Source organism: Caretta caretta, chromosome 2 (genome assembly GCF_965140235.1).
Source record: "Caretta caretta isolate rCarCar2 chromosome 2, rCarCar1.hap1, whole genome shotgun sequence".
Classification (NCBI taxonomy): Eukaryota; Metazoa; Chordata; order Testudines; family Cheloniidae; genus Caretta; species Caretta caretta.
In genome coordinates, this window is record NC_134207.1 from 62,237,129 (window position 1) to 62,254,657 (window position 17,529).

The 17,529-nt window shown below is 41.9% G+C and overlaps 1 long non-coding RNA gene across 2 annotated transcripts in view; it reads right to left on the reverse strand.

Annotated features, from left to right (window-relative positions):
* Positions 1-8,199: 8,199 nt before the first annotated feature.
* Positions 8,200-17,529, reverse strand: part of LOC142071011 (uncharacterized) — a 42,059-nt gene continuing 32,729 nt past the window's right edge. Inside the window, exons 2-4 of one of the 2 annotated variants that reach the window (XR_012666962.1) lie at positions 12,529-12,810; positions 10,879-10,946; positions 8,200-8,814 (exon numbers count right to left, since the gene is read on the reverse strand). This is a non-coding gene — a long non-coding RNA (uncharacterized LOC142071011). The remainder of the gene's footprint in view (positions 8,815-10,878; positions 10,947-12,528; positions 12,811-17,529) is intronic. The other variant, XR_012666963.1, reaches the window with a different exon arrangement.

Sequence of the window (17,529 nt, forward strand, 5' to 3'; positions counted from 1 at the left end):
TTGAGCTCTGCTGGCCAGCACATTGGGAGAAGTGGGGTGGAGACAAGGCTACGGTCACTCTCATCTCAAGAGCAGAGGAAAAAGAGAAGGCACTAGGTTATGGCTGCTGTCCTCCATGCTGCTACATATAACACAGGTAGCATCTTACACCTCTGCATAGAAGTGTACCTTATGGGGTGTGATGGGATGTAACATTCATTTGGTGCCCCTACCAGAGGCCACACTGCCTTGGAGTGCCCCACCCTAATAAGATGATCTGCTGGAGGGGAAAAGCAATTAGTTCAGACCTCCAGGGATTGCCTAGACAGTCCTCCCATGATCAGTTGTGGCCAGAACCTGCAAGAGTTGGTCCTCCAGCACCTAGAGGGCTGGAAGCAGGTGGAGGCCAATCAGGGCCCAGTAGACTAGATAAAAAGGGCTGGCTGCTTTTAATAGGTGCCAGTTCTGGGTGAAGTCAGTTAAAGCAAAGAAGGCTGTCCCTATGAAGTAACTGAGCCTAGCCAGGGGTCTAATCTTGACACCGTTGGCCTTGGATCTCCATGAAGGATTAGTGTTTATGTTATGGAGGCTTTAATGCCCACATGGCTATTTTTGAGTTCAGCATTAATTTGTTTTCTGCTAACCCTGAAAGAACTGACTTGGACAGAGAGCTAGGCCACTGAAGAAGCTGACCATTGCAGAACAAGGACATGAGGTGGGGCGTGTTGCTAGAGGGGATGAACCCCTGCAACACCAGGTCTTGACATGACTGGGTACTCTAGTGGTGAGTGCACAAGATAACACCAGAATTATGATCTGGCCCCTAGAGGAAACAAATAAAGGAGGAAGGATGTTGAAATTCAACAGCAGCCCTGTGATGGATGCTGGAGTTAGCATGCATCTGGTTAATTCCAGGATATTCCTTTAGAGTTTTTTAAACCCACTCTTACTTGTCTTTTTTGTTAAAACTTCTTTGAGGAGGGGACTAGGAATTTAAAAAAGATATTTTTTTCAGTGTACAAATTGATGCTGGACAAGATACAGACTTGTTGATGTGATCTGGCTTTGCTCTTTGGCCTGTAAGGTCTTATCTGTCATGGCATGCGTCCATCCCATCTATCCCTCTTGGTTCTTACACGCTGCCCCTGAAGCCTTTACTTCAATCTTTTCACAACTAAAACACATAGGGACAGATTTTTCACTCATTTACGCTGGTGTAAATCCAGAGTAATTCCACTAGAGTCTGTGTTGTAAATGAAAAGAATCTGACCCATCAATTTTTGGAAGTGTTTTTAAAACTTACTTATGGACTGAAAATAAGCAGATTGTTTCTGACTCTAATAGAGGAGCTTTCTCTATCAGAATGCTGCTTTAGTCTACCCTGAGTTGATTGATGGTAGCTTAATAATGCTGATCGATTAGCTCATCAGTGTCATCCTTTGAGAGAATGTGCTTTAGTTGATGACATATGTTGACTAATAGATTCTTGTTTAAATGTCAAGGGGCCAGAATAAGATGCTCCAATAAGTATTTACATTTATACCTTTGGGAAGATCACATCTAGAGCTGTTTCATAAATAAAGGAGTTTTATAACAGTTACAGCTCCTCTACCTGCCATAGTGAGCCAAATTCTGCTCTCAGTTACACTGATGTAAATCTGGGAGTTACTCCATTTGTCTTCAGAATTTGGCTCAGTATCTCCAGTAATAATCAGGTATAATCACTGAACTTCTACATTAATTTTCATTTCCCTCTTATACTTATGGAGGCCATGCATATGCTCTGCAGCCCCGTAACCAAGAACACAGAAAGCAGGTTCTCCTGATCAGTGATCCCTTTGTAGCTGGATCAGAGAAAGAGCTTTTGATTGAATTTTCTCTTTTCCAATATCATTTATTTCTGAACAAACCAAACTCACCTCCCTTAATTAGATTACATGCCACTTATTGGACATCTTGATAGCATCCCTATACTTTTGTTGCTGGATAGAAGCTATAATTCTGTTAATTTTTCCTCTAAGCATAAAAATCTGATTGAAATTCTAAGATGTTATTATATTCAATAATTATATTAATTACATTCAACAATTACACTAATAATCCCAATGGGCCAAATCATGCTATCAAATTTCCAAACATAGCTTCCACTTTATTTTTAAATTGCCCTTCAAAGAAATGCTTGGGTCATAATCGCAAACTACTGTTCTTAGAGGCCATCTGACATACAGTAGGTAAACCTACAGAGAATCAATAGAAATATCTTTCTATTAGTGCTCTCTCTTATGGAGTGGTGCATTTTTATGACAAGGTTTGACTTACATTAAGTAAGTAGGTGGTTGCATGGGGGCATATTTTGATATATACAGGTGTATAATTAGACAATAAAAGTTAATTTTGTATATTGTACTGGACTTGGATTCAGGATTCCCACGGTGTGGTATGCTGAGTTTTTATAGCACATGTAAAAATTCACTTCCTTTGAAGTATAACTGTTGGAAAGATTTATTGCACTCTTTTGCCGAGAACTATTCGTGGTGTGTGTCTGCTGCTATCCATTTTGCAGAGCTGACATGATCAGCATTGCAGGCTGACACTGAGGTGCTCCTGTTCAAAAGGATGTGTGTATTAAAAAGCAGCAGCGCATCTGCAGGCTGAATTTGTGACATTTTCATTTGGTGTGCCTAAGTAAAAGAGCTTTTGTTTATGCCTCAGCATGGGTGCTCTGGAGTGCGGTTAAGAAGATAAAGCCTGCCTTATTTTCAGAGCAGCCTGTCTGTAGGCAGTAACTGAGCTAGGCAAACACTCATAGTGCATTCGCCCATGGAGAGCTGCCATTTGTTGGGTGCAAAGACATATTTATATCTGATAGAGGTCTGTTGTGGATTTTAAGAGTTTGTTCTGTTAACGTTTAACAGCGTAAGCATAAGTAGAACTGCGTATGTGTAAGAAATTGCAGACTAAACGTGTTTGTGAGAACAAGAAAAGATAAAAGATAACTAAAAGCTAGGAAAGACTGGTTTGAACTTGACCTGTACTGACAGAAGGAGAGTTAACATGGAAATGACAGACTAATACGTATGTATTAGGAAAAATAATAAAAAGTTATAAATAAGTGTGTGTAACAAATGGAGCTGTATTGTCCGGTGCTGGAGGTGACTGTGAGGAAATCATCCTGATGAGCTTTCCACTTGTGATTAACAGATCACTGCTTGCTGAGTGTTGTGCCTTAATATAGATTTATTAGACCCATCTGCTGAGTAAGTGAATCTCAGTTCAACACCCCTGGTGTGCAGTTCATTCTCAAATGGCTGTTGGGAGCTGCCTGGGGCACAGGCTGTCCTGAGACAGGACTTTCACATGCAGCAATTAGGAAAGAGGGGTCTAGTATGCTGATCCATAGGGCTAACAATTTATCATGGCTGTACAGAGATAAATGAGAGAGAGTGAGACAGATGAGGTCTCCAGAACTGCAGTGCAAGCTTTATAGGCTACAGAGCTAGCAGGGAAGGGGTGTGGTCATCAGCTTTGGTCATCCCTGACAGAGAGAACGTTCTCTGATTTATCACTGTCTACACCTGGCCGAGGAGCAAGTGTCCTAGAGAGATTGGTTTGCAAGACAAATGTTCCATCCTTCCTGAAAAGACTAAAAATGGGGGCCTAGAGAATCAGATACCGAGTGTCATGCTGTACTAGTAGAGCCTTAGCATTTTTCAGCAGAATTTATCCTCCCTTGGAGATAGAGTAAGGATATTTTCCACTGATGTGTGTGAAGTTTTTTCCCCAGTAGGTCATACTTCTTTTGCACCCACCCAGCCACTTTCCAGGTATATAGATCTCATCTGTTCTCCCTCCCCCACCCTCCTCATTTATCTCTGTACAGCTGTGATAAGCCATTTTCTTATCCCATGTTATCATAGAATCTCAGGGCTGGAAGGGACCTCAGAAGGTCATCTAGTCTAACCCCCTGCTCAAAGCAGGACCAATCCCCAATTATGTCAGGCACACATCTGAGTTGTGCACCCTGCAAGTGAGGATCTAGAAGGAGGGCAAAACATACAAGTACTGTGCAAGACCAAATGCTGAATTCAGTACCTATGTTCCACACCTAGTTACCTGTATACACACCCTATGGGAGTACAAATCCTCTAGACCTCTTTGAGGTGGTGTCTACACTGAAAAGTTTTGCTGCTTTAACTATTCTGGCTAATCTGTGTATAGATTATTCTGGTTCTGCAAAGCAAAATAAGATATAACTGTATCTACATTTGGGCTTTTACCAGCATAACTATGTCAACTAAAAAAAAATCTTCCTGACTGATAGAGTTATGCCAGGAAAACTTTTTAGGTGTAGTTCAGTCCTGAGTAACCCATGCACAGACCTTTATAGGATTGGCTTCTCTGGAGCAACAGGTTGAATTTATTACATCCTTCATCTTTTAGTGGGGTTGGCCTCCACTCCTGCTTTGCCCCTCTGTGAGCACAAAGGGCCCAGAAGTAGCTACCTAGCACAGAAAAGAGTAGATGATGGACATCCCACCTCGGGAGATTTGCAAGCCTTGTGCACCACAGAAGGCAACATCTGTGCTAAGGCAAAAAGGATTTTAGGAGATTTGAGAAGACAGAAGCATGAACACAGCTGTATCCGCAGCCATTTGGCTCCATTGGCCAAACCATGCTCCATCCCACACAGCAAAAACACTAACCCAGGAACCTATCCTTGCAACAAAGCCTGATGCCAACTCTATCCGCATATTTATTCAAGTGACACCATCATAGGACCTAATCACATTAGCCACGCCATCAGGGGCTCGTTCACCTGCACATCTACCAATGTGATATATACCATCATGTGCCAGCAATGCCCCTCTGCCTCTGCCATGTACATTGGCCAAACCGGATAGTCTTTACGCAAAAGAATAAATGGATACAAATCTGACATCAGGAATCATAACATTAAAAAACCAGTAGGAGAACACTTCAACCTCTCTGGCCACTCAGTAAAAGATCTAAGGGTGGCAATTTTTCAACAGGTTTCAGAGGAACAGCCGTGTTAGTCTGTATTCACAAAAAGAAAAGGAGTACTTGTGGCACCTTAGAGACTAACCAATTTATTTGAGCATGAGCTTTCGTGAGCCACAGCTCACTTCATCAGATGTGTACCGTGGAAACTGCAGCAGAAAAGCTTCAAAAACAGACTCCAAGGAGAAACTGCTGAGCTTGAATTAATATGCAAAGTAGATACCGTTAACTTGGGTTTGAATAGAGCCTGGGAGTGGCTGGGTCATTACACATATTGAATCTATTTCCTTAAGTTAAGTATCCTCACACCTTCTTGTCAACTGTCTAAATGGGCCATCTTGATTATCACTACAAAAGTTTTTTTCGCCTGCTGATAATAGCTCACCTTAACTAATTAGCCTCTCACAGTTTGTATGGTAACTTCCAACTTATCTATCTATCTATCTATCTGTTCCATTCTATGCATCTGATGAAATGAGGTGTAGCTCACGAAAGCCTATGCTCTAATAAATTTCAGAGTAGCAGCTGTGTTAGTCTGTATCCTCAAAAAGAAAAGGAGGACTTGTGGCACCTTAGAGACTAACAAATTTATTTGAGCATAAGCTTTCGGGAGCTACATCCGATGAAGTGAGCTGTAGCTCATGAAAGCTTATGCTCAAATAAATTTGTTAGTCTCTAAGGTGCCACAAGTCCTCCTTTTCTTTTTAGTAGGAATATTGATACACACGCTCTGTCCAGCATTCCATACTAATGCATTCTTAATGTAATCCACTAAACGTAGTTTATGATCAGGTAGAAGAGGTGGAGGATCTTACCTCTAAGAACTTGAGATGCCCATTGATATAGGTTGCACACACACCCTGCCCTGAGAAATAATCCAAAAGAGCATTGATTTACTTGTTATGTTTCCCAAACATCATTTAGAGCAACCAGAGATTTCTGAAGGACTTATTTTAGGTTAAGGGAGATAAACAACAGAAAAAGAGTAACAAGTCTCCATGAGAAAGAACACAGTGTGTTTTTACCCAGTAAGTGCCTCATCCAGAGCCCACTGAAGTTAATGGAATGACCTAGAACTCCTAGAACTTTAAAGGTGCACTGTACAGGACACTGAATGATGAATTACACGGCTATGTATGCCACAATTTTCTTACTCAGTTTTGAGATCATTATTCCTGGGACACAACAAAGTTCAGGGACAGAAATCAAAATTTTGGTATGGCGGCGGGCGGGGGGGAAGAAGCCTGCTACTTGATATGATTTTGAAATGTTACCAGGTGTTTTCAGGAAGAAGAAAAAAATAGAGCATGTTAGAATCAGCACAAAACTATTTCCCTTATAATTTCAAGCCCTACTGTGGATACTCTGTAGAGACAGAGACATGCATTCATCATCTCAATTTATTTTATATATAGTTTGCTTATTTTACCTTCAATCTAACCAAGAGGATAAAAATGTATTGAGAATGAGGTCTCCTAGCAAGAACAAAAGCAACTTGAAAAGGTACATTCTGCCAACACACATCCATTCATTTAAGTCCTGAAGGGATTGCATTATATTATTACAAATCAGATGCAGGAACCCAGAATGAAGAGAGAAAAAAATAGGGAGAGTAGTTGGCCTTTTGGAAAAGTAATTTTTTCACAGTCCGATGCTGAAAACCACATTTCTTTAATCAGAGGTTTTGTAAAATGTCTTCTTAACTTTCCTGCTCAATACATCATAGTGTGACTCACGGAACTCAGTTGCGTAGGTCACATCAGGCTGTTTTGTATAAGACAACATGAGGTCATTAATGCAGCCCAATGTGATGTGCCACGGCATGTAGGATGTTGCCCATGAGAGGTGACAGAATGATTCTCAGATTGGTTTAAAATGTAAGATACAGCAAAGTGCGAGATAACTATCTCATGGTGTTACTGCTACATATTATCACAATAACTATTTTTCATTTATATAGTTTTTCATCTTGGAGGATCTCATCAAGGTGCTCTACGTATAAATACTCACCAGCACTGAAATACAACCACCCTCGGTACAGTGGAACACAGAAACCATTCCGTGTCAGTAATATTGCACAACAGGGTGTGTATTTTTCTTTCTATTTTAAAAGGAAAGTTCATGAAAAAATAATTACTCTAACTGAAACTGTAGGAGGATGTCTCGGTTTTGATTACCTAAAGCAGGATTTGACCAGGACCAAAGGTCTTCTGAGAAGTCCTTTGAGATACTGTAATTATTATGAGTTCTCAAGTTCTTGTTTTCATGGCATGTGTCACCAAAGGATCTCCAGTAGAACAGTGCCACTTACAGCACTTGGTTCATTGGTTCGGTACTGACTTAAAGGGAGAGGCATCACCTACCAGATCACCAACATTGCACAGAAACACAGACCTTAAATGTGTTATAAGAGTGGAACTGAAAATCAGAGTGGATTCTCTGCAGTGGTTCTTGGCCCTATGTAGTGCTATGCAGGTCCAATGACTATTGCTCAGGCTTCCCTGGTGCTTCCATTGGTAAGCTTGCCTTCTTTCAGATCCCCTCTGGTTTTTCCTTGTCTAAAGATTACAACCACTGATTAACCACTCACAGCAGACATGTCGGCAAGAGCCAGTGCTCGATCTTAAATCTAAACAGAGCATCATCAACAGTAGCACTTTAAAGCAGTAGCTTCTGTAGTGTATTACAACATACTAACACTTCAGCTAATCTTCTTTAATTCCCTGTCTCACTCCAAGCACCCCTGACAATACTGGAGTCCCCTAATCATGCAGGACTCTCTTAGGTACCTTGTTGTTTAGATTCTGCAACTTTATTTTAAATCATCCCTTGGAAAATGGGCAATTTGGTACTGCCTCCTATTGTCAGCTCATGTGTCAACTTGGTATATCTCCTCTAATGGAGGGATAGAGCATGTTCTCATCTGGCAATATCAGTTGGACAAACATTTCCACTGCACAGGAAGAAAAATATTGGCTTGCACATTTTCCCATCTCAGCTAGGAAATCTGGTCTATAAAATTGAGCCAGACTGTTTGTGTAGACACTCCATGGGTCTCATCCAAATGCACTCAGCATAGTCACACCTGCTTCCCCTACTGTGTCCTGCAGAGTGACATCACTAAGGAAATATACACATCTATTATAGGACAAATAGTCCGGTGTGACAGTTTAAAATCTGCTTTCTGTGTATTCTCAAGCACCGAGGCTTAAAATTCATTTTTCACAATGTGTGCAGAAAGTGAACACAAAAAGGGCATGAGCGTATCCAGTGTGAATTCAGGTTCAAGTTCAGGTAAGTTTTTTTCCAGCATTTACTGAGCTCTTCCTACAGACTCAAAAGAAAAAAAAATGTTAAAAATGTGTTCATGCCTAGCAATTACAGGCCGGTAAACCTAACTTCAGTACCAGGCAAATTGGTTGAAACTATAGTAAAGAACAGACTTAACAGACACGTAGATGAACACAGTATGTTGAGGATGAGTCAACTCGGCTTTTGTAAAGGGAAATCATGCCTCAGTAATCTATTAGAATTCTTAGAGGGTGTCAACAAAAATGTGAATAAGGGTAATTCAGTCAATATAATGTACTTGGTCTTTCAGAAATCCTTTGACAAGGTCTCTCAACAAAGGCTCTTAAGCAAAGTAAGCTGTCCTAGGATAAGAGGAAAGGTCATCTCATGGATCAGTAACTGGTTGAAAGATAGGAAACAAAGGGTAGGAATAAATAGTCAGTTTTCACAATGGAGAGAGGTAAAAAGCGGGGTTGCCTAAGGATCTGTACTGGGCCTGTGCCGTTCCACATCTTCATAAATGATCTGGAAAAGGGAGTGAACAGTGAGGTGGCAAAGTTAGCAGAGAATACAAAATTACTCATAATCATTAAATCCAAAGCTGACTGAGAAGAGTTACAAAAACTTCAAAAACAGACTCCAATGAGAGACTGCTGAATTGAAATTAATTTGCAAACTGGATACAATTAACTTAGTCTTGAATAAAGACTGGGAGTGGATGGGTCATTACACAAAGTAAAACTATTTCCCCATGTTTATTTTCCCCCACCCCCCACCCCCCACTGTTCCTCAGACATTCTTGTCAACTGCTGGAAATGGCCCACCTTGATTATCACTACAAAAGGTCCCCCCCTCTCCCTTCCCCCCCCGCCCCCCCGCTCTCCTGCTGGTAATAGCTCACCTTAAGTGATCACTCTCCTTACAGTGTGTATGATAACACCCATTGTTTCATGTTCTGTGTGTATATAAATCTCCCCACTGTATTTTCCACTGCATGCATCTGATGAAGTGAGCTGTAGCTCACGAAAGCTTATGCTCAAATAAATTGGTTAGTCTCTAAGGTGCGAAAAGTCCTCCTGTTCTTTTTGCGAATACAGACTAACACGGCTGCTACTCTAAAAGGCATCTCACTATACTGGGCGACTGAGCAACAAAATCAGAGCTAGCCTTAAGGAAAATGGCACTCTGGGCAAACTTGTATTTTGGTGCCCTTGGCCCCCATGAGCATGGCACCCCCATTTCCCCTGTCCCCCATGGGGGCCCCCCATTTCTCCAGGCCCCTTCGAGCTCCCTGAGCTCCCCTCCCCCACATTACTCCTGGCCCCCACAGGTTCTCTGGGCTCCCCCCGGATGCTGTTGCCTCCCCATAGTGCTTAATTTGTATTGAAAGACGTGCCAGGGCTCAGCCCTAGCAAGCCCAGGCACAAATTAAGCACTGGGTGGGCAGCTGGAGAGCAGCAGCAGCAACAAAGTTATCAGGGTGCCATGGTATCTAGTGTATTGCCACCCTTACTTTGGTTTCTGCATGCTCCCAAGAACAGAGCAAGGGACGGAGAGAACCCAGGTAGACAGAGGGGGAGATGGACCCATCTCGTGCTAGTGCAGAGAAGCTGAGAGATGGTGTCGCTGATAAAACTGAGCATGATTTCAGGCAGCTAATCTGAGATGGATGTCTGAAATTATTGTAAAATACACAGTGACAATAATAATGATTAACCCCTTCTCCCCAACCCCTCCTGATCCCCCTTTTCCCCAATCTGTCCTGAGCCCCCTTCTTCCCTAACCCTTGCGCTTTGCTGCCTTCTGCTCACCCCCTTCTCCTGTAATCCCTGCACAGCCCTACTGTGCCCCCTGCACCACTAACCTCTGCCCCCATCCTGTGCTCTTCACCCCTGCTACCCCGTCCTGCGCCCCTAACCCCTGCACTCCCCACCTGCACCCATGTGGGGAAACTGACCTGGATGTATGGAGCGGCTGGCATTGCTGTTTGCTGCTCCCTTCAAACGCTGCTCCTCCATGCACCCCTAGGGGGCTGTGAGTGTGTGGGAGGGAGAAGCAACATCAGGGTTCCCTGCATCCAGTTCACTTTCCCCACTTGGGCTGCTTAAAGGGACGGCAGGAGATCAGCAGCTCCTGATGTTCACCTCACAGCACAGCCCAGGTGGGAAAGTGACCTGGATGCAGGGAGCCTTGGTAGTGCTCTTTGCTCCCTCCTCACAGCCCCCTGGGTGGGCCGGGGGAATGTTGTGGGGGGCAAGCAGTATCTGTGCCTCACTGCTTGCTCTCCCCCGCATGTTCCACCACTGGGAGGAAGCAGGGAGAAATCTGAGTGTCTCTCCCCCTCCCCCCACATCTCCTCTGCGAGTTTGCAGTGCTCCCCAGCCGGCCAACAGCATGCACCTCTGCACTGCCACATGGCTCCCCACTGATCATGGCACCCTGTGTGGTCTCCCAGGTAGCCCATTCTTAAGGCCATCCCTGAACAAAATAGCAGATGAAATCAATGTTGATAGGTGCAAAGTAATGCACATTGGAAAACACAAATCCCAACTACACTGACAAAATGATGGGGTCTAAATTAGCTGTTACCACTCAAGAAAGAGATCTTGGAGTCATCGTGGATAATTCTCTGAACACATCTGCTCAGTGCGCAGCAGCTGTCAAAAAAGCAAACAGAATGTTAGGAACCATTAGGAAAAGGATAGATAATAAGACAGAAAATATCATAATGCCACTATATCAGCCCCAGGTATGCCTACACCTTGAATATTGCATGCAGTTCTGGTTGCCCCATCTCAAAAGAGATATACTGGAATTGGAAAAGGGGAAGAGAAGGGCAACAAACACGATGAGGGGTATGGAACAGTTTCCATACGAAGAGAGATTAAAAAGACTGGGACTGTTCATCTTAGAAAAGAGACAACCAAGGGGGCATATGATGTTTATAAAATCATGAATGGCATGGAGAAAGTGAATAGGAAAGTGTTATTTACCCCTTAACATAACACAGGAACTAGGGTTCACCTAATGAAATTAATAAGCAGCAGGTTTAAAAACAAACATAAGGAAACACTTCTTCACACAATGCACAGGCAACCTGTGGAACTCGTTGCCATAGGATGTTATGGGGGTTCAAAGAATGTACAAGAGGGTTCAAAGAACAATTAGATAAGTTCATGGAGGATAGGTCCATCAATGGCTATTAGCCAAGATGGTCAGGGATGCAACCCCATGCTCTGGGTGTCCCTATATCTCCTACTGCCAGAAGCTGGGCTTGGACAACAGGAGATGGATCACTCAAAATTGCCCTGTTCTGTTCATGCCCCTGGAAGCACCTGGCATTGGCTACAGTCAGAGACAGGATACTGGGCTAGCGGGATCACTAGGCTGACTCAGAATGGCCATTCTTTAGGCTCATTGTTTTTCATAACACTTTGATTTTTCATTTTCCAAATTTTATGTGGGATTCTTTTAATGGAATATTTCCCCCCATTTTTAAAATAGACTTCATTTTTTAAAATTATCCTTCTGTTTAAAAAACCAACAAAAACAAAACCAACCATGAGACTGAGTTTACCAGTCAAAACAGGAAATCCAAGAAGAAGAGACAAAAATTACTGCTCAGAGAAACCAACAAGCAAAATATATTAATAAAAAATGTTAATGTTTTCATCAAAATTTTTCAGAAAGCAGAACATTTTTTTAAAAAGGTGGATTTTTTCTAAAAAGGTTTTAAAGTTTTTTTGCTTCCCCAAGAGGCCATTTTCCAACAACAATAAGTTTCATTTGACCAATGTCGACCAGCTCCATTCAGAAGTGACAAGAAATGTTGCCTTTTAGTTGATCCCAGCCCTACCTAGCCAGGGTCACTTAACAAGTGCAGGGCAAATGTTAAGGACTACAACTTAGACTGTGTATGATAATTAACATTTGCCCCCCAGTCTCCTCTCACTTACACCCATGTTACATTGGTGTAACTGGTGACTTTAAATGCAGGTACTCCTTAAACTACTGTAAAGTGAAAGGAGAATTATGTTCCTTGTCCAAAGCACTGAACTTGAACAGATTCATTTACATTCAAAACTTCACTCAGGATTTCCAAATATTCATTAACATAAAACTGTTTAGATGTAGTAGATGTCAAGTGAAGTGGTTAATAATCTTGTTTACACTATACATAAAAGGGTTGAGAAAGATCAAAGAGATTATCTCAAAATTCAATGCAAAAATTATTAGCACCTAGAAACTTCTTTTGGGCAATTAATAGTCCTTTGATATTGAAAGTCTTCATTGTTCTGCAGAATGCCAGGTTTTTAGAGTCTCAATGCCAGACCAAAATTCCTTTGATTTCTTTGTGCGAATAAAATCTTTAATTTCATGACTCTTCTGTGAGAACAAGTGTAGTTAAATAGGACTGATTGCTCTTCTAGCGCAGTCATTGGACTTTGTTCCAAGGAATCCTGAAGACATTGTTTCTTCACTTCCTGAACCGACATCAAACATTACTCTCGGTGTCGACATCTGTAAATATAGAAGCTGCAGCATTTAGAAGAAATAGTTCTTCAAAGTGTCATTTTGCTCCCCATCCTCAGTAGGCTTGGCTTTTTGGTTAGCTATAGTTGTTCTGCAAGTGCATTCTAAGCGCTGGCTATGCACAAAAGTACTGCTTTAATTATACTGGCTATATACAAGGTGGCTAAAGTGTTATAACTCCCCATAATGTGCATGCAGATATCACAGTATACAATGAGCACCTTTATACTGATATGACTACACCCACACTAAGGGGTTATACTGGTATAACTCTTTTGGCTAAAAAAAAAAAAAAATCACACCCCAAACCAAAATAGTTATACTAGTACAAAATCTGAGTACCGAAGGGGCAAATCCTGATCCTTCTTCAGCAGCCAAGGAGAGCCCTGCCTGCAGTGGAACTGGTGAAGTTTCAGTGAATGGGGAGGCAGGGGAAGCATGTCCAGGGCTCTCTGTATAACCTTGTGCAGTGGAGTCTGGAACACACAGGGCAGAGGTAGGCCAGGGGAGGAGCAGGTGTGGGCCTGATGTAGAGCCACTGGCCATTGTCACCTGTGACATAGAGGCACAGCAGAAGCCCTGATGGGAGAGGACTCCTTTCCCCTCAACCCTGTAGAACCCCTGTCTCATTGGCAAGTCCAGCCAATTGCGTTTGGTCAGAAGTGGTGGCTCCCAATGAACACTGGAAGACTTGCTGAGTTCTTACCAATGGCAAAAATATTTATTGTAGAACTTCAGTTGGGAAGGAGGACACCTTAAATACAGTTTCATTGAAGGGAGTCTGCATTCTCTATTACTCAAACCATAATACAAAGGCATTTTATTCTTTGTTTCCCCAATGGAAAATATTTATTGATTTTTCCATACGTGCTGCAGGAAGAGAACAAAAGTCCTTTGCTGAATAGAGTTCTTCATAAATATCCTGTAGCAAATCCAAAATATTTCACAAGTGCAGAGAACAGAGCAGCAATATGAAAAGTGTTATATCCACAAAAACAACCCCTGCCCCCCGTCCCGCATCACTCCACAGTATCAGTAAAAGCGAACAAGCTTAGGTTCATATAATGTGCCACAGATTGTCATCTTTAGGTTTCAAAGTTAACACCACATTAGTTGAGTGGGGCAATTTACACCTCTGAGTTATTGTTTCAGGTCCTCTGCAAACTCAGGGAGATGTCACTGCATCAAATACATTCAGTTCATCTTTTTTTTGAGGTTGCCTTCACCATCATGAGGGTGAGAAATATTGGGCTGTATTCTTAGCTGATGTTAATTGGTGCAGCACTATTGAAAAATGTATGTCAAAAATGAAATCTTAGATTATGGAGCACAATTTTATGGCACAATTCTGTGACTATCAGATAGCTGAATACAGAGTCCCTCTCTATACATGAAGGCATAACTGAATTTCAGTAGACTAATAATATTGATATTCAAATGCCAGAGCTGTGACTTTAACCAATATCAGGAATTAAACCAGGGACCTCCAGAGCTGAGTACACGAGGATCTACACCTGAATTAAAGAAATAAGCACTCTAGCTGGGAGCTGTAACAGACCAATATGCTCTGTGGATCAGACACTGAAGGGTATATGTAACATACACTGACTAGTAGGCTACATTAGAAAAACAAAAAGGAGTTTGAGGAAAATAGAAAGGAGCATAAACTCTGGCAAGTGAAGTGTAAAAATATAATTAGGAAGGCCAGAAAAGAATTTGAAGAATAGCTAGCCAAAGACTCAAAAAGTAACAGCAAAATTTTTTTTAATTACATCAGATGCAGGAAGCCTGCTAAACAACCAGGGGGCCACATGGGATAATTGAGATGCTCAAGGAGCACTCAAGGGGGATAAGGTCATTGCGGAGAAACTGAATGAATTCTTTGCATCGGTCTTCATGGCTGAGGATGTGAGGGAGATTCCTCAACTTAGGCCATTCTTTTTAGGTGACAAATCAGAGGAACTGTCCCAGATTGAGGTGTCATTAGTGGAGGGTTTGGAACAATCTGATAAATTAAACCATAATAAGTCACCAGGACCAGATGGTATTCACCCAAGAGTTCTGAAGGAAGTCAGATATAAAATTGCAGAACTATTAATTGTAGTATGAAACCTATAATTTAAATCAGCTTCAATATCAGATGACTGGAGGATAGGTAATGTGATGTCAATTTTTAAAAAAGGCTCCAGAGAGACGATCCCAGCAATTATAGGCTGGTAAGCCTGACTTCAGTACCAGGCAAACTGGTTGAAACCATAGCAAAGAACAGACCTAACAGACACGTAGATGAACACAATATGTTGAGGACGAGTCAACTTGGCTTTTGTAAGGGGAAATCATGCCTCACCAATCTACTAGAATTCTTAGAGGGTGTCAACAAGCCTGTGGACAAAGGTGATTTGGTCAATATAGTGTACTTGGACTTTCAGAAAGCTTTTGACAAGGTCTCTCACCAAAGGCTCTTAAGCAAAGTAAGCTGTCCTGGGATAAGAGGGAAGGATTCTCATGGATCAGTAACTGGTTAAAAGATAGGAAACAAAGGAATAAATGGTCAGTTTTCAGAATGGAAAGAGGTAAATAGCGGTGTCCCACAGGGGTCTGTTCTGGGACAAGTACTGTTCAACATATTCATAAATGATCTGGAAAAATGGTAAATAGTGAGGTGGCAAAGTTTGCAGATAATACAAAATTACTCAAGATACTTAAGTCCAAAGCAGACTGCAAAGAGTTACCAAGGGACCTCACAAAACTGGGTGACTGGGCAACAAAATGACAGATGAAATTCAGTGTTGACAGGTGCAAAGTAATGCACATTGGAAAAAAGAAAATCCCAACTATACAGACAAAATGATGGGATCTAAATTAGCTGTTACCACTCAAGAAAGAGATCTTGGAATAATGGTGGATAGTTCTCTGAAAACATCCACTCAATGTGCAGTGGCAGTCAAAAAGGCTAACAGAATGTTGGGAATCATTAGGAAAGGAATAGATAAGAAGACAGAAAATATCATATTGCCTCTATAAATCCATGGCATGCCCACATCTTGAACACTGCATGCAGATCTGGCCACCCCATCTCAAAAAAGATAGACTGAAATGGAAAAGGTACAGAAAAGGGCAACAAAAATGGTTAAGAGTATGGAATAGCTTCCATATGAGGAGAAATTTAAAACACTGGGACTTTTCATCTTAGAAAAGAGATGACTAAGGGAGGATATGATAGAGCTCTATGAATCATGAGTGGTGTGGAGAAGGTGAATAAGGAAGTGTTATTTACTTCTTCACATAACACAAGAATCAGTGGTTACCCAATGAAATTAATAGACAGCAGGTTTAAAACAAACAAAAGGAAGTATTTCTTCATACAACTCACAGTCAACCTGTAGAACATTTTGCCAGAGGATGTTGTAAAGGTCAAGACAATAACAGGGTTAAAAAAAGAACTAGATAAGTTCATGGAGAATAGGTCCATCAATGGCTCTTAGCCAGGAATGGTGTCCTAGCCTGTTTGCCAGAAGCTGTGAATAGGCAGGGGATGGATCACTTGATGACTACCTGTTCTGTTCATTCCCTCTGGGGCACCTGGCATTGGCCACTGTTGGAAGACAGGATACTGGGCTAGATGAACCTTTGGTGTGATCCAGTATGGCTGTTCTTATATACACAAACACCTACAGATTTACACTTTATACAGGCCTAAGTGGATTCATTTAACTTCAGATTTCAACAGGCCACATGTAAACTACTGAGCAAGGAAATCCACAAATTTCACAAAGGGCTAATGCTGGTCAGCACAAAATGGTGGGCTGATGTCTAGTCTAAAAGAAGTTAGGATATATTCCCCCAATCCCAACCAGAGCAGTCTTGAGACACAAGACTATTCCTCTAATTGACATTAACTCCATTTGGGAGATAATCTCACCCCCACGAGGGTACACTTCCAAGGATGCCACTAGTTTACCTGATTCCCAGGGAACATAACCAAGATTCCATCCATCTATATCTTATGATTCCAGGATTGTCACTCTGTGTCACTTTGATGCTTAGAATGTGAGTTGAGTAAGTGATGGAAATAGCTACAAGCATGGTTCAGAGCTCTTTTTGGTTAGAATAATCACCAGGTTCAATCACCACCGTTACAATCTATTTTTTAAGTTCTCAGCCATTTTGACTTTATGAATTACACCCATGCAACAGCAAGGCATGTATCTATGCCATGTCAAGAGTCTTAGACCATTGTGATATCTAAAGTAAATCAATCAACCACCACCCTTACTCTACAGCTAATTTGTGTGCAACAAATTTCACGGGTTGTATGAGGGAGACTGCACAGATGGTGGATTACATGGACCAATTTGCCACACCCGTACCATAGCATGGGCTTTCAGCTACTAGTATTATTATATGAAAGTTAAAGATATCAGAGCTGATGTCTGAGAGCTGCATGTCTTTAATGAGAGATTAGGCATAGAACAGATCCACGACCAGGGCTGGTAGAGGGCCAAAGGACCCTGCAGTGCTTGGGTCTGCCAGTACCCAATCCCTGAAGAAGGCTGAGAGTGAGGATTGGTCTCCTGCCCTTTCTGCTGTTTGACCTGACTGCACTTCATTATGCACTAAGCAACAGCTCAGATCATGCACAGTGTGCTAAATTAAAACTTAGGAGGAAAACAGAGAGCAGGCAGGGAGCTTATACAGTAGGCTCAG